A 25,798-nucleotide genomic window follows, 5' to 3' on the forward strand; every position below is an offset into this window, starting at 1 on the left:
TGGTATGTCCTCGGTCATTTTGGGTATTAAACATTGGGACATCGTTGTGGAGGATATACATAGAACCAGGTTGGGATCCCCAATGCAGTATAAGTCTAAACGTTTTCAGACTACCATCAGACTACCATCTTTCCTTGGCACCAAGAGCAAGGCACTGATAAAGTGTCCTTTTTCGCCACAGAAAAAAGAAACTTCGTCCTTTTTTTAGTGAAGTGGAGGGTCTCCCTCCACAGACGTCCTTCCAAGCTGCATGGACTCGGTTGGGGCCTCCGGAGGTAATACCAATACTTAAACGCCTTCCCAGAGTATTTTAGATTCATGGGACCTCTGCCGAAATTAGCGATCAATGTGTATTACCAAAGGCATGGCACACTTTAAAGAAGGAGGAGTCTCAAACATAACAAACTCCTCCTTTACCCTTACAGACAAACCCTGGAAAAACTCTTTTGAGCACAGATTCATTCCACTTTGTGTGCGTGGACCAGTGTCAGTATTCAGCGCAATAATCCTCTGCAGGCTGATTCCCCTGTTGTAATGAACAGATCTTAAACTCGGCTGAATATGTTTTCAGGATCATCATAGATGAGCTCAAGGGCCGAGACAAAGTCATCCACCATAGAAAAATACTGTGAATAAGAGGGCAAGAATAAGACCCATGCATGTGGGTCCCCACTCAAGAGTGAGACAATAATTCGTCTAACCTACTGTTACTATCCACCAGAGAAGTGGAGACAAACGGAGGTATAAGTTACACATCTCTCTAAAAGTAACAAACCGGCTGCGGTCTCCCGAAAATATTTCCAGGAGAGCAAGTTTGGGTTCAGACGATCCAGCAACCAGGACAGATTGCTCCGGTGTGGTGATCTGCACTTGCTGTTGTACTGCCCCCTTTAATTCAGCTACCAGAAGTGACAATGTCTGCAATTGTCTCGCTACTGCAGCAACTGAGTCCATGCTGGGATGTATAAAAAAGTTGAACCAGCTATAATGTCACAATGTGACTGTAGGAAAGCGAGGGACTGGGCTAGTGTGCTGCCCCTCACGCTGGGGGTTCCTAGGCTATTCCTAACCTCAGGATTACCCCTAATGATTGAAATGCCTGAGTCTCATGCCTGGCTTTGCTTCTGACCAGAACTAATCTAATTCCCTCCTGCCACCAGAGAAGGAAGATGAAGGAGTAAGATGGAAACAGAGATAAAGACAGACAGAGGAAAACCAAAACTCTTAACACACTGCAAACTCACAGGAACAAACAATGAGAGGCTCAGGAAAAAACAAGAACAGGAAGATAGCAACAACAAGCGTTAACGCCACAACCGCACACAGCAACAAGTACTGCAACTACAAGTTAGTTTAGAGCACAAGAGGAGCTTAGATAAGCTATAGCTGGCATAGAAGGGGGGATCTAGCCAGAATATATAGGAGGAGAGCAGATGTGATTGACTCCCCCCCATAACATGTTATCAAAGAAGACTCACAAGCAAACCAGTAGAGATTCAATTTTGATAGCCTGCCTATGAATTACCAATCTGTTGGTCGATGTCAGAGTCTGCCTGCGCTGATGACAGACAACAGCGACATTATCAGGCAGTGTCAGAATCTGAAATAGTGAAGAAGTTTGAATAGATCCCAAAGCCACATTACAGTTGTCGATGTTTGTAAAAAAATCTCCCATGTGACAGTTTCATAGGAGATTTTTAAACAGAAATTGTCATCAAATTTGTTATAATAAGGTTTCGACTGGGAATCTTCAATTTCTTTAAACCATAGAGAGATGTGTTCAATTGTATTGAAAACATTTCAAGAAACTACAGGTATAGAAATATTTTAGGCATATCCTGAAAATTCACTAAACAGGAAAGGTAATTAAATTAACGTGGAAAGGTAATTAATTAATACTAATCATAATAGTTTATGCAGTAGTATATAATACATTCCGCTTTTGGCTGCCTGCCTACATATAACTTGTTCCCATCCTGCTGTCCCTTTTCTAATAAAAATCATACCTGCATACACTGTGGCATAGCTGCTCACACTTGCCGTACCTCTCAATTTGAGTCCTTTTAGCTGTATGCTAATTATTGTGGACCGTAATTCATATATTAGTACACACACACATTTGTCCTTTTATTGCTGTTAGCAATCGTGCTGCCTTTAAACCCTGAAATGTAATCATTTCTCCACTGACGTTCATGCGATAGAGTATTTTAATTTCACAGCATGCATTATGTCACTATAACTAGCACTTGTGTCTCCATACTACTGTTTTTTCACACTATTCTTCACCCTGATTCTTTTCCCTTTTCCATCTAAGAGGGATTGATACCCTCAACAGGATCGGGGGATAAACTGATCCACACCTAATGAGTGGCACAATCAGCTGCACGTTCCCCGCACACTGTTCCTGGCTCCTGGGTTGATGAATGCCTGACGCTACCTATAGTGTTCTAGGCAACCTGCGATACACGGATATATTTGTATGCACATATATAGATACATATATATATATATATAAATTTATTTATTTTTTTTAAATAAACTCAATTAAATCACTCTTACACATTTTTTCAATACAATTTTTTATTCATTATTTTTAATGTCTTGGGATGAAAGAGAGAGTTTATAAAGAGATAAATTGTATTATTCTTTTATTACAATGTACTACGTCATTTGTGATCTTGAAAGGTATAGATTCCCACCGATTTTTTTCTTTGGGGGCGTGTCATGACATCATCTCTAAGGTATATAATGTTGTGTAGGCTCTCTATACAGCAGATTTGATGTTCTTTGCTAGTTTGTCCTGAGGAAGGGAGCTGTGTCTCCTGAAACGCTTAGACCTGTGCATGAAATAAAGCAACATTAATCTTAAGCTTTCATGATCTGTGGGTCATTGGCGTGGCTTTGAAACCCATCTCTACTACTCTCTGTTATCTTACTATGTTCCTCACAGTGGAAACTGACAGTTTAAATCTCTGAGACAACTTTTTGTATCCTTCCCCTGAACAACTATGTTAAATCTTTGTTTTCAGATCATTTGAGAGTTGTTTTGAGGAGCCCATGATGCCACTCTTCATAGGAGATTCATATAGGAGAACAACTTGCAAGTGGCCACCTTAAATACCTTTTCTCATGATTGGATACACCTGCCTATAAAGTTCAAAGCTCAATGAGGTTACAAAACCAATTTAGCGCTTTAGTAAGTCAGTACAAAGTAGTTAGGAGTGTTCAAATCAGGAAATTGATACGGGTACCCATACTTTTGCACTGGTCAAATTTTGTTTAAATGCAGATTTTACATTTTCTGTTAGTACAATAAACCTCATTTCAATCCAGAAATATTACTCCGTCCATCAGTTATTAGATATTTGAAACTGAAATAACTGTTGCAAAAACCCAATTTGTTATAAAGAAAAAAGGTTTACATTAATAGGGGTGCCCAAACTTTTTCATATGACTGTACATTGCAGATTAAATATTTTTATGCCTGATTTATGGGTAGCACATCATAAGAACAGGTGCAATGAGCTATGTTCTATATGCTGATGGTTCAGAAGATTACATCAAGTTCGGGTATAAATCTGCTTTATTTATTTCCTATGTATGACCCAGAAGTGAGTACATAACAGCCGATACACCTGAACACACTTTTGTCCACTTCTTTTCTCTTCTCTTACTGTCATCTTTGAAATCCTAGCTGCTCTTAACACGGTGATACCCGGAAGACCTCAAATTATATGATACCAAAATGCTTCTCTCCTCACTTGTAATGAATGAGGACTACCCTGCTCTGTACTCGTGATGAGCAGTTTGATGCTCGAACGAGCTTCACTCGTTTACCGAGTATCATGTAAATTTATGGGGAACTCAAGCATTTTTCCAGAAGATTTTCTGGAAATATGCACGAGTTGCCCATTGACTTCAACTATACTCGGCAAATGAGTCTAGCCCATCCAAGCCTCCAACTGCTCATTACGAGTACCGAGCTGTCAAGCATGGTAGGGCCTTCTCATCCTTAGTCCTCACCCAAATTGTGATCTGAGACCTGAAGCTTTACCCATTAGTAGTTAAAGTCAGGTCTTTTCTCAAGAACTCGGTACACCACTTAGCAGAAGACATAGCTGGCCAAATGGTTTCTGCACCTCACTATTGTATACACTCTAGGTAGTCCAAAGGAGAAATAAACCAATTGGCACAACATCATAAAAGAAAGCCTTTACTGTATAAGATCCTTTATGTTCCAAATGTCTGAAAGACTTTCAGTAGAAAAGCTTCATATAATCCAAATTACTTTCTCGCAAAATGTCTTGGTGGCTGACTGCTTGTATTATGTGCTGCTTCTTCCCTAGTGAAATTTATGAAACCTATGAGATTTTAATGAGACACTTAATCGAAACCTGTCATGCTGAACCTACAGTCCAATATGTGGACAGCGTGTTATAGAGAAGGAGAAACTGAGCATAATAAAATTTAGTTTTAGATGGGAAAAGATTCATCATAACTTGCATTTTATTTTCACTTTCTTGACCAAGCCAATTTTTTTCATTTCTGACCAGTGTTACTTTATGAAGTAATAACTCTGGAACGCTTCAAAATATTGCAGTGATTCTGTAATTGTTTATCTATGACATATTGTTCTTGATGTTAGTGGTAAAGTTTTGTTTTATTGTAGAGTTGCGTTTATTTGTGAGAATAACAAGAAATATTTGACACAAAAAAGTAAATTTTGCCATTTTTAAACTTTTAATTTTGATGTCCTCAAAAAAGACAGTTATATCACGTAAAATAGTTAAAAATAACATTTGCCACATCTGTACTACACATCAGCACAATTTTTGAAACCTAATTACTTATATTGGGAATTTAGAAGGGCTAAAAGTTCATCAGCAATTTTTCAATGTTTTAGGAAACACATCACATTTGAAGTGTCTTTCAAAGGCTAATGCGACAGAAAATACCCAAAAGTGACACCAATTTATAAACCGCACCCTTCAAAGTGCTCCAAATCACATTCAAGAAGTTTTTGAAGTCCTTGAGATGCGTCACAAAAATTAAAGCATGGCGGAAGAAAAAAATAAAAATTTACTTTTTACCACAAAATATTGCTTTTCCCCAAATATTGCATTTTCACAAGGATAACAGGTGAAAATGGACCATACAATTTGTTGTGGAATTTCTCCTCAGTATGCCAATACCCCATATGTGGTGAAAAACTACTGTTTGGGCGTATGGCAAGACTTAGGGTACCTTCACACTTAGCGATGCAGCAGCGATCCGACCAGCGATCTGACCTGGTCAGGATCGCTGCTGCATCGCTACATGGTCGCTGGTGAGCTGTCAGACAGGCAGATCTCACCAGCGACCAGTGAACAGCCCCCAGCCAGCAGCGACGTGCAAGCGACGCTGCGCTTGCACGGAGCTGCCGTCTGGAAGCTGCGGAGACTGGTAACTAAGGTAAACATCGGGTATGGTTACCCGATGTTTACATTAGTTACCAGCGCACAGCTGTGTGTGCAGGGAGCAGGGAGCCGCGCACACTGAGCGCTGGCTCCTTGCTCTCCTACCATAGCTACAGTACACATCGGGTTAATTAACCCGATGTGTAATGCAGCTACATGTGCAGAGAGCAGGGAGCCGCGCACACTGCTTAGCGCTGGCTCCTTGCTCTCCTACCTGCTGTACACATCGGGTTAATTAACCCGATGTGTACAGCAGCTACATGTGCAGAGAGCCGGAGCCGGCAGCACAGGCAGCGTGAGAGCTGCAGAGGCTCGTAACTAAGGTAAATATCGGGTAACCACCTTGGTTACCCGATGTTTATCTTGGATACAGCTTACCTCAGCTGTCAGACGCCGGCTCCTGCTCCCTGCTCGCTTCATTTGTCGCTCTCTCGCTGTCACACACAGCGATCTGTGTGTCACAGCGGGAGAGCGGCTTTGAAGAAAACGAACTAGGGCTGTGTGTAACGAGCAGCGATCTCGCAGCAGGGGCCAGATCGCTGCTCAGTGTCACACACAGCGAGATCGCTAATGAGGTCACTGCTGCGTCACAAAAAGCGTGACTCAGCAGCGATCTCGGCAGCGAGCTCGCTGTGTGTGAAGCACCCCTTAGAAGTAGAGTTGAGCGCGGTTCGAGGTTCTCCAGTTCGCGGCTCGAGTGATTTTGGGGGCTGTTCTAGATCAAACTAGAACTCGAGCTTTTTGCTAAAGCTCGATAGTTCTAGATACGTTTGAGAACGGTTCTAGCAGCAAAAAGACAAGCTAATTACTAGCTGGCTTTCCGCTGTAATAGTGTAAGTCACTCTGTGACTCACACTATTATGAAATTTCAGTGAATAGTGTGCGGGAACAGCGCATTCAGATCACTGCTGTATGGATAATGGCGATCGCAATTTTTTTTTTCCTTGTCTTTCTACCCTAAGCGCGCGCGTGTAGTGGGGCGGGCCAGCATGTCAGCCAATCTCAGACACACACACAGCTAAGTGGACTTTTAGCCAGAGAAGCAACGGCATGTGTGATAGGATGTCCATGTCACATGTCCCTGCATTATAAAAACGGACATTTTCCTGCAGCACGCCATTATCTGCCTTCTGCGTCCTTGGTGTCAGTCACGGCTGGCGCAGCTCCTATCTCCGATACTGCTGTGTACGCTCTATACACAGAGCTGTACAGAATAGGGATAGAAGTTTCTATCAGTCCTTTTAAGGGCTAATACTGGCAGGGTCAGAGCCATAGGTGACAGTCAGGGCCGTGAAAACAGAGTTTAACAGCTACACAAGATGACAGCGTCTGTGTAGCTAAGGTCAGGGATTTCCTCGCTGCATTTCCCCATTAGGAGGGATAGAAAGGCAGGCTTCCTTTCCTCTACCCAGACCCACAACCCTGCAACTGTACCCTCCTGCCCTTTGCACACACAAGCTCATTGTTACTAAGCCATTATACTAGCAAACACTGAGTGAACTTAGTGGCATTCTAAACGTGGCTGTAGGACTTCTGTATTGTTCCACTAGTGCAAAGATATTTGCAGCACGTCTGCCTGCATTGCACACTCAAACTCATTATTACTAAGCCATTATACTAGCAAACACTGAGTGAACTTAGTGGCATCCTAAACGTGGCTGTTGGACTTCTGTATTGTCCCACTAGTGCAAAGATATTTGCAGCACGTCTGCCTGCATTGCACACTCAAACTCATTGTTACTAAGCCATTATACTAGCAAACACTGAGTGAACTTAGTGGCATTCTAAACGTGGCTGTAGGACTTCTGTATTGTCCCACTAGTGCAAAGATATTTGCAGCACGTCTGCCTGCATTGCACACTCAAACTCATTGTTACTAAGCCATTATACTAGCAAACACTGAGTGAACTTAGTGGCATCCTAAACGTGGCTGTTGGACTTCTGTATTGTCCCACTAGTGCAAAGATATTTGCAGCACGTCTGCCTGCATTGCACACTCAAACTCATTGTTACTAAGCCATTATACTAGCAAACACTGCTGCCAGTTTAAGGGCCGTAGTTGTATTGTCAGGGATAATTATTGTTGTTTATTCTGCTGTTAATAAAGCTAGACCACCGCTGAAATTTACACCACCTCTCAATTTTTACTACCACATTTTAAGTGCACAATCTTGTCGCAATCAAAATGAGTGGCAAAATGACAGATGCTGGTGGAAAGGGGAAGAGGCGTGTTGGAAAAGGAAAAAAAGGGTTTGTCCATGGGGAAGGTGGCAAAGCTCCATTAACATCTGCTGAAGATAGACCATCTTCCAGCAAAAGTAAGATGTCTACTACTTACCGTGGACAATCCACTGTGCTCCCTTTTTTAGGGACAAGAACAACTGGAACAAAGGTAGATGATGGCCAAAAAAGGAAAATGCTTGAATGGATCTCAAGTGGTCCAACAAGTGCCCTCTCCGCCACCTCAACTACCGCATCCAAAAAACAGCAGTCCTCTGAGTTGTCAGCCCAATCACACTTGCATTCTCACAGCTCTGAAGTCTCCATCCGCCCTGCACAGTATGGTGGAACTGAGATGGCTGAGTCTGCAGAGCTGTTCAGTCACACTATAGCCTGGGAATCAGAGGTCTGCTCCCAAGCTACAGTGAGTACAGACCAGGAAATGGTCTGCAGTGATGCCCAGAACCTTTGTGACTCAGATTCAGGCCGTGATGACCAAGTTTCTTCTTATTCACAAACTGAAACACCTGTGGTAATAGACAATGAGGAACATACTGATGACGATGAGACGCAGATACCAGATTGGGATGATAACTTAAATATTCGGTCAGGGCAAGAAGAGGCTCGGTCTGAGGATGAGGGGAGTGCAAACACAACAATTGATGAGGAAGTTCTAGATCCCACGTACTGTCAACCCACAGTCAGGCCCTCGAGGAGGTCAACAGAGACGGTGGAGGAGGATGCAACTGACGACGAAGTTACCTTGCGCCTTCCTGGACAGAGTCGGAGTACTGGTAGCAAGTCTACAACTGCATCCTCAGCCACCACTATGCCTCTGAGCACTAGTCGGGGTGGATCAGCAGGTCGCATGCTCTCTAAGCCTTGCCTAGCCTGGTCCTTTTTTGACATAGCAAAAGATCGCCCAAATTATGTGATCTGTAAAATTTGTCATGATTCTGTTAGTAGAGGGCAAAACCTCAGCAGTTTGACAACTTCTTCCATGAATTATCACATGAATAAATATCATATGTCCCAGTGGGAAGCTCACCGTGCTGCAATGCGGCCTAGCGGAGCGAACCATCCACCGTCTGCCCCTTCCAGTGCATCCGCGCGCTCTTCATCTTCTAGGACTGTGGGGACAGCTGTCACACCTGGTTTTCCACGCACAACTTCCACCACTGTAACCGCAACAGGCAGTTTGCTTGGTAGGTCGTCATTTGGTTTGGAAGGGGAAACAAGTACGTGTGTACAGCTCTCTCAGAGACATCGATAGCACCAACGTTGGATGAAGGCGACATCATGTCTACGCCTGTACTTTCCTCACAAAGCTGCATTTTTCCAGGGACACCCTACTCAACACCGTCTCCACAAAGCAGCCAGATCTCTGTCCCTCAGATGTGGACAAAAAAAGGCCATTTCCTGCGACCCATGACAAAGCTAAGAGGTTGACTTTATCCCTCTGTAAGCTCTTGGCTACCGAAATGCTGCCTTTCCGCCTGGTGGACACAGGATTTTAGAGACCTTATGTCTGTCGCTGTGCCCCAGTACCAGATGCCCAGTCGCCACTACTTCTCTAAGAAAGGTGTGCCTGCGCTACACCAGCATGTCGCACACAACATCACCGCTACCTTGAGAAACTCTGTGTGTGAACGGGTGCATTTCACCACCGATACTTGGACCAGTAAGCATGGACAGGGACGTTACATGTCGCTGACTGGGCACTGGGTAACTATGGTGATAGATGGTGAAGGGTCTGCTGCACAAGTCTTGCCGTCCCCACGACTTGTGTGTCAATCCTCTGTCTGTCCAAGTTCCGCCACTGCTTCTGCCTCCTCCACCTCATCTGGGTCCTCCACCTCCGCCCCAAGCCTGCCTGGTCAGGCCACCAGCGTTCGCACTGCGCAGAAGGAATCACGCACCCCTCATTACTATGCTGGCAGCAGAGCGCACCGGCATCAGGCGGTCTTTAGCTTGACATGTCTTGGAAATAGGAGTCACACAGCGGATGAGTTGTGGGCAGCTCTGCAGACTGAGTTTAATAAATGGTTGTCTCCACTCAACCTGCAGCCTGGTAAGGCCGTGTGCGACAATTCTGCAAACCTGGGTGCGGCCCTTCGCCTGGGCAAGGTGACACACGTACCTTGTATGGCTCACGTTGTTGAACCTTGTTGTCCAGCATTTTTAACACACTATCCCGGCCTAGATGGCCTTCTGACCAGGGCACGAAAACTGTCTGCTTACTTCCGCCGTTCGGCCTGCCGGTTCATCGCCTGAAATGCGATGTGGCGACACGCTGGAATTCGACTCTCCACATGTTACAGCGACTGTGGCAGCACCGCCGAGCCCTGGTGCAATACGTCATGACGTATAGCCTGGGCCAACAAGATGCAGAGGTGGGGCAGATCACCCTGATGGAGTGGTCTCACATCAAGGACCTATGCACCCTTCTGCACAGTTTCGACATGGCGACGAATATATTTAGCGCTGACAATGCCATTATCAACATGACAATTCCAGTCATTTACATGCTGGAGCACTCGCTAAACACTATTCGGAGTCAGGGGGTGGGACAACAGGAAGGGGAAGAAATACAGGAGGATTCATATGCGCAAGACACAACAACATCACCAAGGTCCAGACGTTCATCATCACCAACGCGGCAGGCATGGGACCATGGGGGACAGGGATCAACAAGGGCGCATGGTAGCAGGCAAAATGTTGAGGAAGGTGCAAGAGAACATGAAGAAATGGAGGACGAACTGTCCATGGACATGGAAGACTCAGCGGATGAGGGAGACCTTGGTCAAATTTCAGTTGAAAGAGGTTGGGGGAAGATGTCAGAGGAAGAAAGAACGGTTAGCACCTCTATGCAACAAACACAGTGTGGACTTTGTCTGCATGGCTGCGCAAGACACATGAGTGCCTTCTTGCTGCACTACCTCCAACATGACCCTCGTATTGTCAAAATTAGAAGTGATGAAGACTACTGGCTTGCAACACTCTTAGATCCCCGGTACAAGTCCAAATTTTGTGACATAATTCCAGCCATAGAAAGGGACGCACACATGCAGGAGTGTCAGCAGAAGCTGTTACTCGATCTTAGCTATGCTTTTCCACCAAACAACCGTGCAGGTGCAGGGAGTGAATCTCCCAGTTGTAACTTGACAAACATGGGACAGTCTCGTCATCTTCAACAGTCTACCCATACCAGTAGCACCATATCTGGTGCTGGTAACAGCAATTTTATGGAATCTTTTCATAATTTTTTTAGACTGTCCTTTGCAAGGCCACCAGAGACAACAAGTCTGACACATAGTCAACGGCTGGAGAGGATGATACAGGAGTATCTCCAAATGAACATTGATGCCATGACTTTGCAAATGGAGCCTTGCTCATTTTGGCCTTCAAATCTTGAAAAATGGCCAGAGCTCTCAACTTCTGCCTTGGAGATTTTGTCGTGTCCAGCTGCCAGCGTTGTCTCTGAACGTGTCTTCAGTGCTGCTGGGTGTGTGCTGACAGATAAGCGCACGCGTCTGTCCAGTGACAATGTGGACAGACTAATGTTCATCAAAATGAACAAGTCATGGATCCACAAGGAATTTACTACCCCTGTGTCATCCTGGGGAGAGTAAATGCTTATGGATTTGGAATGTGCTTGATGCAAATCAAAACATCCTGTTTGCAACTAGGGCACAAGTGCTGCCACTGAAGGGGTGGGTGTGTGTGGGGCCCAATTTTTGGAAAAAAGGGAGACTCCGCTTGGAGTCACCTTGCGGTGTTTTACATGATTTTTGAAGTGCGTGCCATGCCTATATCTTTGTCTCCTCCTCTTTTTCCTTGTCCAGCTCTTTTGTTTTCGCATGAGTATATGTCCTTGTCACTTTCCCATGTGTTTGTGTTGTGTTGTGAGTTGTTTGTCACCTTTTGGACAACTTTGAGGGTGTTTTCTAGGTGTTTTTATGTGTTTGTGATTGCCTGCCATTGTTTCCTATGCGGTTCGAGTTCGGTTCGCCGAACTGAACTCGAACAAGACCTCCGTTCGACGAACCGAACTCGAGCCGAACCACGACCGGTTCGCTCATCTCTACTTAGAAGGGAAGAAGCACAATTAAAATTTTGTAGCCCAAAAATTGGCTGAAATACATAGCAGATGCCATGTCCATTTGCAGAGCCCCTGATGTTTCTAAAAAGTGGAAACCCCCCACAAAGTGACCCAAATTTTATCTGTAGGTGTGGTGAGCACCTTGAACCGGCAAGTGCCTCACAGAATTTATTAGGTTGAGACCTGAAAATAAGAAATCCCATTTTTCCCACAAAAGTGAAAATTTAGCCCAAAAGTTTGCATTTTTAAAGGGGTAAAAAGAGAAAACGGACTATGCAGTTTGTTGTGCAATTTCTCCTGAGCATGTCGTTAACCCATATGTGGGCGAAACCTACTTTTAAGGCAGAGAGCAAAGCTAGGAAGTTAAGAACCTCTATATTATATTGCAGATTTCCAGAAAAGAAGAACCCCCCACAAGTCACCCCACTTTACAATTTACACCCCTCAATGTATTCACCTAGGGTTTCAGTGATCATATTGACAACACAGATGTGTCACAGAGCTTTACCATTGGGTGGTGAAGAAAAAATAATTTTAGCCCTTGATTTTACATTTTCACTCTGGTAGACTGGTAACAGTGGCACCAAAATTGTTCACACAATGTCTGCTTAACTAGGCAATACAACACATGTGGCTGTACAATTCTGTACAATTCTGTTTAGCCACATGGCGAGACTTGGGAGAGAAGGAGCCCTATTTGACTCTTGGAGCACAGAATTTCCTAGAACAGTTTGCAGACTCCATATACAGAGCCCTTAAGTGCCAAAAGAGCAGAACCCCCTCCCCCCAAGTGCCCCATTATTGGAAACTACACCCCTCTGGTAATTTATCAACATGTGTAGTCACTATTGTGACTTCATGGGTGTCTTCCAGAAACAAGCAGCAATGGATGTTGCTGAGTGAAAATTGCTAATCTGCCATTGTTGTGCGTACATTGAAGTGACAAGTACATTGTATCCAGTATATTGTGTCGAGGTCATGCTTTTACAAATATGCACTCTGTAAATTAAGTGGGTTTAGTCACACTGCAAGGCTCAGGAGGGGAGTATTTTGGAGTGTGGATTTTGTTGGGTTTCCTTTGGGTGGTGGAAAACATAGCAGATTTCCAGAGCTTTTGTGTTAGCAGTAATGTGAAAAACCAGTATATTTTCATTGACTGATGACAGACCTGAGTGAGGACTTTTTTTTTATATAGAAACATTTTTCATAATATTTTCGACTATATTTATCCTATGCTCTAGGCTGAGCACTTACATAGGAGTTTCCAGCTAAATCTTAAAATGCTGTGCTTCAGATGACAACCCCGAGGGATCTATGCACTATAATCAGTCAGAAGAATTACTCTGGATTTCTTCTGGTCTCTTTTCAGTGGCATCGGTCTATTAAAGCAAGATACCGCCAGATTATAGGCCAAAGAGTCCAAAATGACTCCCTTTGCCTCAATGTAAGGAATCTTTCATTGGGGGCATTGTCTGAATCACATATTTCATGGATTTACATGGAAACATGTAGGGAGAGAGTGAGGCAGACTAGGCGTGGGGTGGGGTTAGTATTTTTTCGTTTGTGAACCCTCCCCAACCACACCTATTGCCAATCCATATCATACGCATAAATAGGCTGGGTCTCAGCTTCCCATACACGGTAAGTTTTTTAACTGCATGAGAGGACACACACAAGCTAGGGACCCCAACGTAGAGAAATACTTTGGCGTAGTGTTGGGGCTCTATTGCATTGATCAATTCAGTAGCTAAATTTCTCTTGATTCATATGTTCATGGCAGTAATGCAGATTCCATTTTTCACATTTTCACTCTTGCATATAGCTATTGGATTTTTCAAGTCAGTATTCACACAGCAGTTTCTGCTATTTCAGGTATTCCCCTTACATAGTCACTGGTGTGCATACCTTATCTCCCCATAGTGATGTTTTTTTAGGTTTTTGCACCCAGTTCGGACTTAGAATGGTGTTCCAAACGTTATTCCTATTTGTTAGTATTTTTTTGTTTGTGAACCCTCCCCAACCACACCTATTGCCAATCCATATCATACGCATAAATAGCCTGGGTCTCAGCTTCCCATACATGGTAAGTTTTTTAACTGCATGAGAGGACACACACAAGCTAGGGACCCCAACGTAGAGAAATACTTTGGCGTAGTGTTGGGGCTCTATTGCATTGATCAATTCAGTAGCTAAATTTCTCTTGATTCATATGTTCATGGCAGTAATGCAGATTCCATGTTTCACATTTTCACTCTTGCATATAGCTATTGGATTTTTCAAGTCAGTATTCACACAGCAGTTTCTGCTATTTCAGGTATTCCCCTTACATAGTCACTGGTGTGCATACCTTATCTCCCCATAGTGATGTTTTTTTAGGTTTTTGCACCCAGTTCGGACTTAGAATGGTGTTCCAAACGTTATTCCTATTTATTAGGCGTGGGGAGGGGCCTTGACACACGTTTCACAAAGCCTTTGGTGAAACGCGCATCAAGGCCTCGCCCCACGCCTGGTCTGCCTCACTCTCTCCCTGCTATTTTCAACATGTCCCAAGGTACTGTGCTACTTTTTTTATTTCAGTTACTGCCGGACGAAGCACTTTAGGGTGATCTAGATGTCCTTTGTGTGTCAGATACAGCCTCTCTCCTGTGGTTTTTACTGTTTGCACACTCACATGTACCCTTTTTCAGGCTATACTGCCATCTTATTGCAGCTATAGGCATTCCCTGTGTTTTTTCTGAACAAGTTGTGATTTATCTTTCCTTGCCACCACTGTGCACTTATTTTACCTTTTTGTACTAATAAAGATATTTTGAATTTGACATCTAATCTCTCATGGTCCTCTTTGTCTTGTATATGCCTGGCACTGTCCCATTTTCCATATGGTATCACAAAAATGGGAAATACCTTCTAAGTAGGAAGTAACCCGAAAGCCATACTTTTTGTGCGAGTAGCGAATAGTACGGCTTTTGGGTTCTTCGCTACTTAGCAAGTATTCCCCATTGACTTACATTGCACCCACTACTCGAAAGGAATATGAGAGTAGCGGATAGTACTCGCTAACAGCATAGCGAGTATGAATAGTTAACTACTCGCTCAACACTACTGCTGATCCAATAAGCAGACATGTGTGGCTAACAGGCGTAGGTAAATCAGTGATCCATCTGTGCCTGTTAACCCCTTAGATCCCACTGTCAAACACTGAAAGCGCGATTTAAAGGACCATGGTGTGGATCGCGCCATTCCCCGCCGCCACTGGCGGCCCCATGATGCGATCATGAGGCGCCATTGTGTTATCATGATAGCACAGGATTAGCTGATGACCCCTGATGCTGCCATGACTCACTTCCTGTGAGAGCCGACAGGGTGCCACCACTCACAGGAGATGAGCATTTTTGCTGATCAGAGATGCTGCTCTGATCAGCAGAAATACACAGGCAATTTGACTGTGCAGTGATCAAGTCTCCTAGGGAGAGTAGAAAAATAAATAAAAATTGTTAAAAAAAGATAAAAAATTATGAGAAAATAAAAAAAAAAACTAAAAGTTCAAATCACCTCCTTCTCGCCGAAATGAAAATAAAACAGTTAAAAAAAGATATACACATACTGTATTTGGTAATGCCACATTCAGAAATCCCTGATCTATCAAAATATAAAATCAATTAATCTGAGCGGTACACGGCGTGGCATGAAAAAAATTCCAAACGCCAAAATTACACTTTTTGGTTAGCGCAACATTTCTTTAAAAAGTAATAACAGGTGATAAAAACAACACATCTACACAAACATGGTATAATTAAAAATGGCAGCTCAAGAAGCAAAAAAATAAGTCATCACTGAGCACCAGATCCTGAAAAATGAGTGCACTACAGGTCTCGGAATCTTCTATTATTTGGAGACATGAATACCTTAGATAACTTGAAGCCATGCGCAATTTATTTATAGAATGCCATGCTTACTCATGCAGGGATATATATTTCATTTGAAGTAAAGAGATGTTATAAATGTCAGATAGACTAAGGTTCATAAATGACCAATGTGCTCCCGGTCACATAGCGCTGTAACACGTTGACCTGCATGTTGAAGCATTTAATCTTTGAAGTAATGTGCCAGTGTTATTGATGGGCAGTGCTTCTCAAATCTTCAAATTGACTGAAAAAACCCAACATATTTAATAATGAGGAGCAAATAGTCTTCTGCGCATTGCTGGGGTCTAAACAAGCAGCAATAACAAAAAAAAGTAGTTGTGTCAGCTGTGGGTCTGTCAGCGACCAGGTGGAATTATTAATAAAAACGCATTGGCAACTTCTCTTCTCATGCAGGACGTAATTAAATTAAATTGTAACTTTGCTCAAACACATCATTATCCAATTACTTTTTAGCATATCCTTGATGTCATTTTATATCCAGCTATAAATTCTATGGTTTAATGAACTAATGCTTCAATAGCCAGCTACTGTTATCATTACTGCTAATTGAAAAGCCAAGTTTTAACCCATTGCTGTTGCAGCCAATGTTCTTTTTTTTTGGCTTTTTTTTTATCCTCGTTTTTTTCTAAGAACCGTAACTTTTTTTTCCCTTTTTCTTCAACAAGCTGAAGGAAGATTTGTTCTGTCCAGTTCTAATTTTGAACCCTTCATTTTATAATACCGTACAATGTGCTGAAAAGGGAAAACAAAATCCTTGTGTAAGATGATGAAAAAAAAAGAAAAAGAAAACTAGAAACCTACCATTGCTTTATAGTTTTGGTTTTTATGGCATTCTTTGTAAAATAAAAACTACCTGGCAACGTGACTTTCCAGATTAGTAGAATTATAGCAATACTACATTTGTAAAACTTTTTTTAGTGGTTAAAAAATTACAAAATTTGTAAAAAAGAAAAAAAAAAAAAGGCAATTTTTTTTAAACAACTTGTGAGGACTTGTTTATTTACAGAGCAAGTTGTAAGGTTTCTTTATACAATTTTTGGGATACAAATTAATTGATTTAATCTTGGACAACAATGCAATGACAAGAGGAGACTGTAAAGCAAAAATGAAATCAAACACTAAAGTTGCTGTTTTTTGAAATAAAACAATATTATATTATAATATTTACTTTATTCTTTAGTCCCTTATGGTAATTAAAGGGAACCTGTCATCAGAAATTTAGCTTGAAACCTAAACGTTTCCCCCTCTGCAGCTCGTGGGCTGCATTCTAGCAAGGTTCCTGTACTTTTTGTGGCCCCTTTTAAACCAAATTAAATACTTTATAAACTTGTACCTTTTGCTATGTAAATTTTGTAAATCGTCCATGGGGGCGGGCTCTCTGGTGACCGTTGCTGTTCCTGCAGCACATTGAGACGCCGTCCCCCCACGCTCCGTTTCATCCATCAGGACACTGCCCACTGCGCCCGAGGTGCCGCCCACGCCAGGATCACTGGTGACGTGTGTCATAAGCACGAGATTATGGGCGGCGCTGTGATTGCATCGCAAGTGCCCGCCCATAATCTCGTGGACGCGCTTTCCCCCACTGCCTCCAGCGTTCTGCGCAAGCGCTTGCCGGCCAAATGACCCGACGTCACCTCCTTCCCATCTTACCCTGCAACAGGGCAAGATGGGAAAAAGGTGACGTCGGGTCATATGGCCAGCAAGCGCTTGCGCAGAATGCTGGAGGAAGAGGGGAAAGTTCGGTCACGAGGTTATGCAACGCCCATAACAGCGCCGCCCATAACCTCGTGCCTGCGCAAAACGTCACCAGCGGTCACACGTGCTAGAATGCAGCCCACGAGCTGCAGAGGGGGAAACTTTTAGGTTTAAAGCAAAATTTCTGATGACAGGTTCCCTTTAAACTTGTGATCCCTTGTTCTAGATACTTCAACATCAGAGTATTCCAGTATATAGGTAAAATTAAAGTCTTGGTGCTGAGCTTCGCAGGAGTACCAGTTAGAGATGAGCGAACCGAGGTCTGGTTCGAGTTCAGTTCGGCAAACCACTCGAACCCATAGGAAACAATGGGAGGCAATCACAAACACATAAAAACACACAGAAAACACCCTCAAAGGTGTCCAAAAGGTGACAAACAACTCACAACACAACACAAACACATGGGAAAGTGACAAGGACATATACTCATGCGAAAACAAAAGAGCTGGACAAGGAAAAAGAGGAGGAGACACAGATATATGAGTATATGCAAGGGAACATCGATGCCATTACTGTGCAACTTGAGCCTTGCTCATTTTAGGCTTCCAATCTGGATAAATTGCCTGAGCTCGCCACGTACGCCTTGGGGATCTTGTCGTGTCCCGCAGCCAGGGTTCTCTCGGAACGTGTCTTCAGTGCTGCTGGGGGTCTGCTGACAGATAAGCACACGTGTCTGTCCACTGACAATGTGGACATGGATAACAGAGGACTTTTCTTCCCCTGGGTCATCCAGGGGAGGCGAAAGGCACGTGTATTTTTGAGAGTGCTTCATGCAAAGCATTTTTTTCATTTTGAAAAGGGGGGTCAACTGATGCCAGTCAAGTGGGGGGGTTGTGTGGCCCAATTAGTGGCAACGAGGGAGACTATGGTTGGAGTCCCTCGCTGTTTTTTTACATGATTTTCGAAGTGCATGACATGCCTAAAAATTTTAGTTTCAGCATCTCAAACTTGTTGGCTACAGAATGGCTGCCTTTACACCCTTTTGTCACCGAGGATTTTCGAGACCTTATGCCCATTGCAGTGCCCCAAGAGCCGATGCCCAGTAGCCACTCCTTCTCCAAGAAAGGTGTGCCCGTGCTACTACCATCCTTGTAACTGCGCCCAAGGAATCCCACACACCTCCTTACTATGTTGGCAGCAGAGCTCAAGGCCATCAGGCGGTCAAATGTTTACTTTGAAATGTAGGGGAAATGTGAGAAACCTCTGAGGAGTTGTGGACGGTTAGCTCTGTAGAGTGAGACAGAGTTTCATCAATGGTTGTCACCACTCAACCAGCAGCCAGGGAATGCCGGGTGCGACAATGATGCAAAACAGTCTGCGGCCCTTATTCAGGGCTATGTGACACACGTGCCTTGTATGGCTCACGTGTTGAACCTGGTTGTTTAGCAATTTTTAAACCACTATCCCGGCCTACATGGCCTTCTACAGAGGGCACGGTGTAACGCCTGCCTGGTTTGACACACTCAGACGGGCTGTAAACGATAGTCTAGAGGGAAGCCACTCACCAAGCTGGACCCCCAGAACCCTGAAACCCTTTAACCCCTATACAGTGATTTTGAATGACACAGGGCCCAAGTTGATCAATACCTGTGGAAGGCTGCAGTTAAAGAGAATAGTATTCATGCAGGGTCAAAACATTAATTGAGGAAGAGGAACAGAATGGGAGGGACAGGACTTAATCAGAAAACAAGCAGAGGTGAAATGCGGATCGGCCAACGAGGTACATAAACAGCAAGCAGGAAAAGTAGTCAGGTAACAAGCACACAAAATCATAAAACTGAACTGGGGGTAACAGTAACCAGAGGTTCATAGCTAGGCCTAAAAAAGGGTGTGGTGTCTTCCCATTGGTTGTAGCTGAATGATGGTACTTCATCTGTGAGATACCCACCACCTGCATTCAGCCTGTGGTTCTGCATCTGTCAAGGTAACGCAGCCCAGTGGGTGACCATAACCTGCGTCCACCTGCGCCGCTGGCATCGACTCCTTTCCCATCATCAGCACTATGCACGAAAGGAACACGTTGTCACCTTGCGACAGGAGTACAAATTGACGTAGCGGACTCCGTTGGTGACTTAACAGCCGTGTGCGGCAATGATGCAAACATGGCTGCGGGCCTTCGTCAGGGCAATGTGACACACGTGACTTGTATGGCTCACATGTTTAATTTGATTCTCCAGCAATTTTTAAAACAACATCCCGGCCTACATGGCCTTGTACAGCGGGCACGCTTGCTATGTGCTCACTTCCATCGTTTGCACCCAGCAGCTCAACAACTTTCATCGCTCCTGAAGTCTTAAGGTCTGGCGGTTAATCGCCTGAAATGCGATGTTTCGACACGCAGGAATTGGAATCTGCACATGTTGCAGCGTCTGTGGCAGCACCGCAGAGCTCTGCTGAAATACGTTATGATGTATACCCTGGGCTAACTTGATCCAGAGGTGGTGCAGATCACGCTGCTGGAGTGGTGTCAGATCAAGGACCTATGCACCGTTCTACACAGTTTACAAATGTCGACGAAGATGTTTTACACTGGCGATGCCATTCTCAGCGTGACAATTTTGGTCATCTACATGATGGAGCACACTGTAAGCATTATTCGGAGTCAGGTGTTGGGACAAGAGGAAGGGGAAGAAGTACTGGAGGAGTCATATGTGGAAGGGATAACAAGATCTACAAGGTCCAGACGGTCAGCGGTACCTTGGCGGCAGTCATGGTACAGTGGGGGAGAGGGATTATCAAGGGCGTATAGTATCAGCAAAACTGTTGAGGAAGGTCCAGGAGCCCAAAAAGAAATGGAGGACGAACTGGCGATGGGCATGGAAGACTCAGCAGATGAGTGAGAGCTTGGTCACATTTCGGTTGTGCGAGGTTGGGGGGAGAGGGCAAAGAAAGGAGGCACGATTCTCACCTCTCCGCCACCAACACACCAAGGACTTGGTCCTCCTGGATGCACAAGACACATGAGCGCCTTCTTGCTGCACTACCTACAACATGACCCTCGGATTGTACAAATTCCAAGTCATGCTGACTACTGGGTTGCCACACTGTTAGATCCCCGGTAGAACACAAAATTTTGTGAAATAACTCCTGCCATAGAAAGGGACGCACGTATGCAGGAGTATCAGCAGAAGGTGTTACACAATCTTAGATCTGCTTTTCCTCTAAACATCAGTGGTGCACAGAGTGAATCTCAACGGTTTGTCATGGACAGGAGGAAATGGTCTTACTTGTCCACATCTGAGGGACCGAGGGCTGGCTGCTGTGTTGAGACGGCGTTGAGTACGGTGTCTCTGCAGAGTTGCACTTTTGGACATATACAAACTGAGTTGAAAAAGGAGAGATGCTGGTGGAAAGGGGAACAGGTGTGTTGGAAAGGGGAAAAAAGTTTGTGTCCGTGGGTTTGGTGGTTAAGCAACAGTAACATTTGCTGAAGAAACAACATCTGTTATGGTGGGACTGGCATATTTGGATAAGGTGGTATATACTATGTTACCGCTATATAAAAAAATTAAGAAGAAAAGAAAGAGTAAGGTAGATATCCCAATCGCCATTCGGTGTCCACCGTGCTCACAGATGGAAAAGGAGAGGTTGGCAACTGGAAGGTTAGGTGGAGGATACAGAGCAGGTTGACTCTCAAACAAATAGTAGCCTGAACCAAGTTAGACGCCACTCGGATCTGGAGACTGGCAGCCCTGTTAGCGTCACAGGGGCCACACGACCACCCAGCCCCGGAACTCCCTGTTAACAACACAGGGGCCATTGGGTACGATGTCCGTGTGCGTAGGGGACATACCTGTGGACAGCAGGTGCATCAGCAGCAGCAGGCCTGTTTATGCCACTGTGCTGCACTAGCAGTACTGGTAGGACAGGAGCTGTTCTTAAACGTTCTGCGTTACCAACTGTGGTGGCGGCCTGCATCGATGCCCTATCCCTGCCTACCTCTGGCCTAAAGCCGCAATGGGTTCAACACATGGAGGTGTGCTCTTTCGTAGCATAATAGAAGACTGGACACCTTCTTGTTGGCTCCAGCCCCTTTTATAATCTGGGTCCGCCCCAAACCAGGGTGGACCACATTGCACCTCCTGGGGACAAAAGCAGAGTGACATGTCATGAGTGGCATAACTAGCGTCCTATTTGGAACCGCCACTTGAATGATGACCTCATGGCTGCCACAACCAAAACACCTCAACAGTCATCGTCTGACCAACAACAATGAAGTGACAAGTCATAGGGGCGGGCCTCTGCAAGCCTGTTGGGAGTGGCCTGGCCAAATTGTCAGGAGACCTGATGCCCTGTGGTCTATATGGGCCCCCCACATCAGGGGCAGGGCCAAAGAGTTCATTACCCGACCTAGCCTCTGATGCAGTAAGTGCCTGAGCCTGCTCAGTAGCATGAAATACAGTTTCTGAAAAAAAAAGACTATCCGCTTCAGCATGCTGTCTAGGCACAACACAGGACTTAGACCTGGCACGGAGTTCAAGTACCTGTGCAAAGAGGCTTTTCGCAGTAAGTGTGAAGCCCAACAGGTGTTGTGTCGGTGCATTACCTTCAGGGACTCCACGTGGAGGAAGAGTCTGGTCACACTTAGGTTGCTTCTTTATATGTGTTTTCGTGACGCCACTCTTGGTATTGCGGTCAGTGGGGACCGCCACTGCAGTGTAAGGGGACACCTGGGGATGATGTTGGGTGCAGTTAGTTTTAGTGGCCTCCCGAGAGTGAGTCAAGCCCCAGGGCCCTGTGTAAGTCTTTGAGCCGCAGGTCGCAGAATGACTCAGGCACAGTCCAAACGAGCATGCGCTCTAGCCCAAAATGAAGACTTTGCCTCAGAAATTACACAGTCAGGCTGAGCATACGCAGTAGGCGAAACACTGGAGTTAGGTTGTGGCTGGGGTAAATCGGCACATGCATGCGCACTGGCTGCCTCTCCACACTTAAACGTGGTGGAGAAAGCAGCCAGCTGGACAACCCGAGGCACAGCCCTAAATGGCAGCTGATACCTGGGCCCAACTGGAACCGCAGCAGGTTGCTTGCGTTTACGGCGGCACCAATTCATAACAACAAATAACAGCTAAAATAACAGGTGTACTTCTTCCCGTAGATAAACTGATATGATCATTTTTTCACGGACACGACCATCATTAACAAAAGTAGAAGAGGCACCAAAACAGCAGCTGCTTCAATGGATGTCAAGTGCGCAATAAAGTGGGCTCTCCTCCACCTCAAGTTCAATATCACAAATACTACATTCCACAGTGGTGTAAACGCAATCGCACTTGCTTCATAACTGCTCTCAAGTTTCCACCAGCACTGCTGAATAAGGGGTAACAGAGATTGTTGAGTCTGCAGAGCCGTCCAGTCACACTGTAGCATGGGAATCAGAAGTCTGCTCTAAAGCTCCAGTGAGTACAGACAAAAAAGTTCTTATTATTAGTAGTAGTATTATTATTATTAATATTTATTTATAGAGCACCATTGATTCTATGGTGCTGTACATGACATGGGGGTTACATACAGAATACATATACAAGTAACAATAGACAGACTGGTACAGAGGACAGAGGACTCAGCCCTTGCGGGATTACATTGAAAAGTATTTTGTGGAGTAGACAGTAGGTGGGGTGTAGGTTAGGCAGAAGCTCCGCACCGTGGTGGTGTCATTTAATGGTTATAGTAATTTATGAACAGATGGGTTTTCAGGTTCCATTTGAAGCTTGCGGGCGTAGCAGATAATTTGAAGTGTTGAGGCAGTGGGTTACAGGAGACAGGGGAAATGATCTGCACAGATGGCCAGAAGGTTTGTGAGTTGGATCCAGGCCCCGATGAAGAAGGTGCTGATCATAATGTACACCCTCATTTCCAAACCGTACATCATCCTGGAAGAGACAATGGGTAACATGATGAGGAGTAGAGATGAGCGAACCGGCCATGGTTCGGCTCGAGTTCGGTTGGCCGAACGGAGGTCTCGTTGGAGTTCGGTTCGGCGAACGTTCGACGAACCACTCGAACCGCATAGGAAACAATGGCAGGCAATCACAAACACATAAAAACACCTAGAAAAGACCCTCAAAGGTGTCCAAAAGGTGACAAACAACTCACAACACAACACAAACACATGGGAAAGTGACAAGGACATATACTCATGCGAAAACAAAACAGCTGGACAAGGAAAAAGAGGAGGAGACACAGATATAGGCGTGGCACGCCCTTCTAAAATCATGTAAAACACCGCAAGGTGACTCCAAGCGGAGTCTCCCTTTTTTCCAAAAATTGGGCCACACACACACCCACCCCTTCAGTGGCAGCACTTGTGTCCCAGTTGTACACTTCACAGCTAGATTTGCATCAAGCACAATCAAAAATACGCCATACTTAACCGTTCCCAGGAGGACCCTGGGGTAGGTAGCAAAGTCTTTGCTGATCCCAGCTCTGTTCATCTTGGCTCCTTTTAAAAAACACAACAAGCAAGGGTTACTCCAAGCGGAGTCTCCCTTTTTTTCCAAAAATTGGGCCACACAGACACCCACCCCTTTAGTGGCAGCACTTGTGCCCCAGTTGTACACTTCACAGCTAGATTTGCATCAAGCACATTCAAAAATTCGCCATATTTTACCGTTCCCAGGATGACCCCCGGGTAGGTAGCAAAGTCTTTGTTGAACCATGACTTGTTCATCTTGGCTCCTTTTAAAAAACACAGCAAGCAAGGGTTACTCCAAGCGGAGTCTCCCTTTTTTCAAAAAATTGGGCCACACAGACACTCACCCCTTCAGTGGCAGCACTAGTGCCCTAGTTGTTCACTTCACAGGTAGATTTGCTTCAAGCACAATCAAAAATACGCCATACTTAACCGTTGCCAGGATGACCCCGGGGTAGGTAGCAAAGTCTTTGTTGAACCATGACTTGTTCATCTTGGCTCCTTTTAAAAAACACATCAAGCAAGGGTTACCCCAAGCGGAGTCTCCCTTTTTTTCCAAAAATTGGGTCACACAGACACCCACCCCATCAGTGGCAGCACTTGGGCCCTAGTTGCAAACAGGATGTTTTGATTTGCATCAAGCACATTCAAAAATACGCCATAATTAACCGTCCCCAGGATGACACCAGGGTAGGTAGCAAAGTCTTTCCTGATCCCAGCTCTGTTCATCTTGGCTTCTTTTAAAAACACAGCAAGCAAGGGTTACTCCAAGCGGAGTATCCCTTTTTTTCCAAAAATTGGACCACACAGACACCCACCCCATCAGTGGCAGCACTTGTGCCCTAGTTGCAAACAGGATGTTTTGATTTGCATCAAGCACATTCCAAATCCACAAGCATTTACTCTCTCCAGGATGACACAGGGGTAGTAAATTCCTTGTGGATCCATGACTTGTTCATTTTGATGAACGTTAGTCTGTCCACATTGTCACTGGACAGACGCATGCGCTTATCTGTCAGCACACACCCAGCAGCACTGAAGACACGTTCAGAGACAACGCTGGCAGCTAGACACGACAAAATCTCCAAGGCGCAAGTGGAGAGCTCTGGCCATTTTTTAATATTTGAAGCCAAAAATGAGCAAGGCTCCATTTGCAAAGTAATGGCATCAAAGTTCATTTGGAGATACTCCTGTATCATCTTCTCCAGCCGTTGACTATGTGTCAGACTTGTTGTCTCTGGTGGCCTTGCAAAGGAGAGTCTAAAAAAATTATGAAAAGATGCAATAAAATTGCTGTTACCACCAGCACCAGATACGGTGCTACTGGTACGGGTAGACTGTTGAAGATGACGAGACCGTCCCATGTTTGTCAAGTTACAACTGGGAGATTCACTCCCTGCACCTGCACGGTTGTTTGGTGGAAAAGCCGAGCTAAGATCGAGTAACAGCTTCTGCTGATACTCCTGCATACGTGCGTCCCTTTCTATGGCTGGAATTATGTCACAAAATTTGGACTTGTACCGGGGATCTAATAGTGTGGCAATCCAGTAGTCATCATCACTTCTAATTTTGACAATACGAGGGTCATGTTGGAGGTAGTGCAGCAAGAAGGCACTCATGTGTCTTGCGCAGCCATGCGGACCAAGTCCACGCTGTGTTTGTGGCATAGAGGTACTAACCGTTCTCTCTTCTTCTGACATCTCCCCCCAACCTCTTTCAACTGAAATTTGACCAAGGTCTCCCTCATCCGCTGAGTCTTCCATGTCCATGGACAGTTCGTCCTCCATTTCTTCATGTTCTCCTGCACCTTCCTCAACATTTCGCCTGCTACCATGCGTCCTTGTTGATCCCTGTCCCCCATGGTCCCATGCCTGCCACGTTGGTGATGATGAATGTCTGGACCTTGGTGATGTTGTTGTGTCTTGCA

The sequence above is a fragment of the Anomaloglossus baeobatrachus genome, chromosome 4 (genome assembly GCF_048569485.1).
Source record: "Anomaloglossus baeobatrachus isolate aAnoBae1 chromosome 4, aAnoBae1.hap1, whole genome shotgun sequence".
Taxonomy (NCBI): Eukaryota; Metazoa; Chordata; class Amphibia; order Anura; family Aromobatidae; genus Anomaloglossus; species Anomaloglossus baeobatrachus.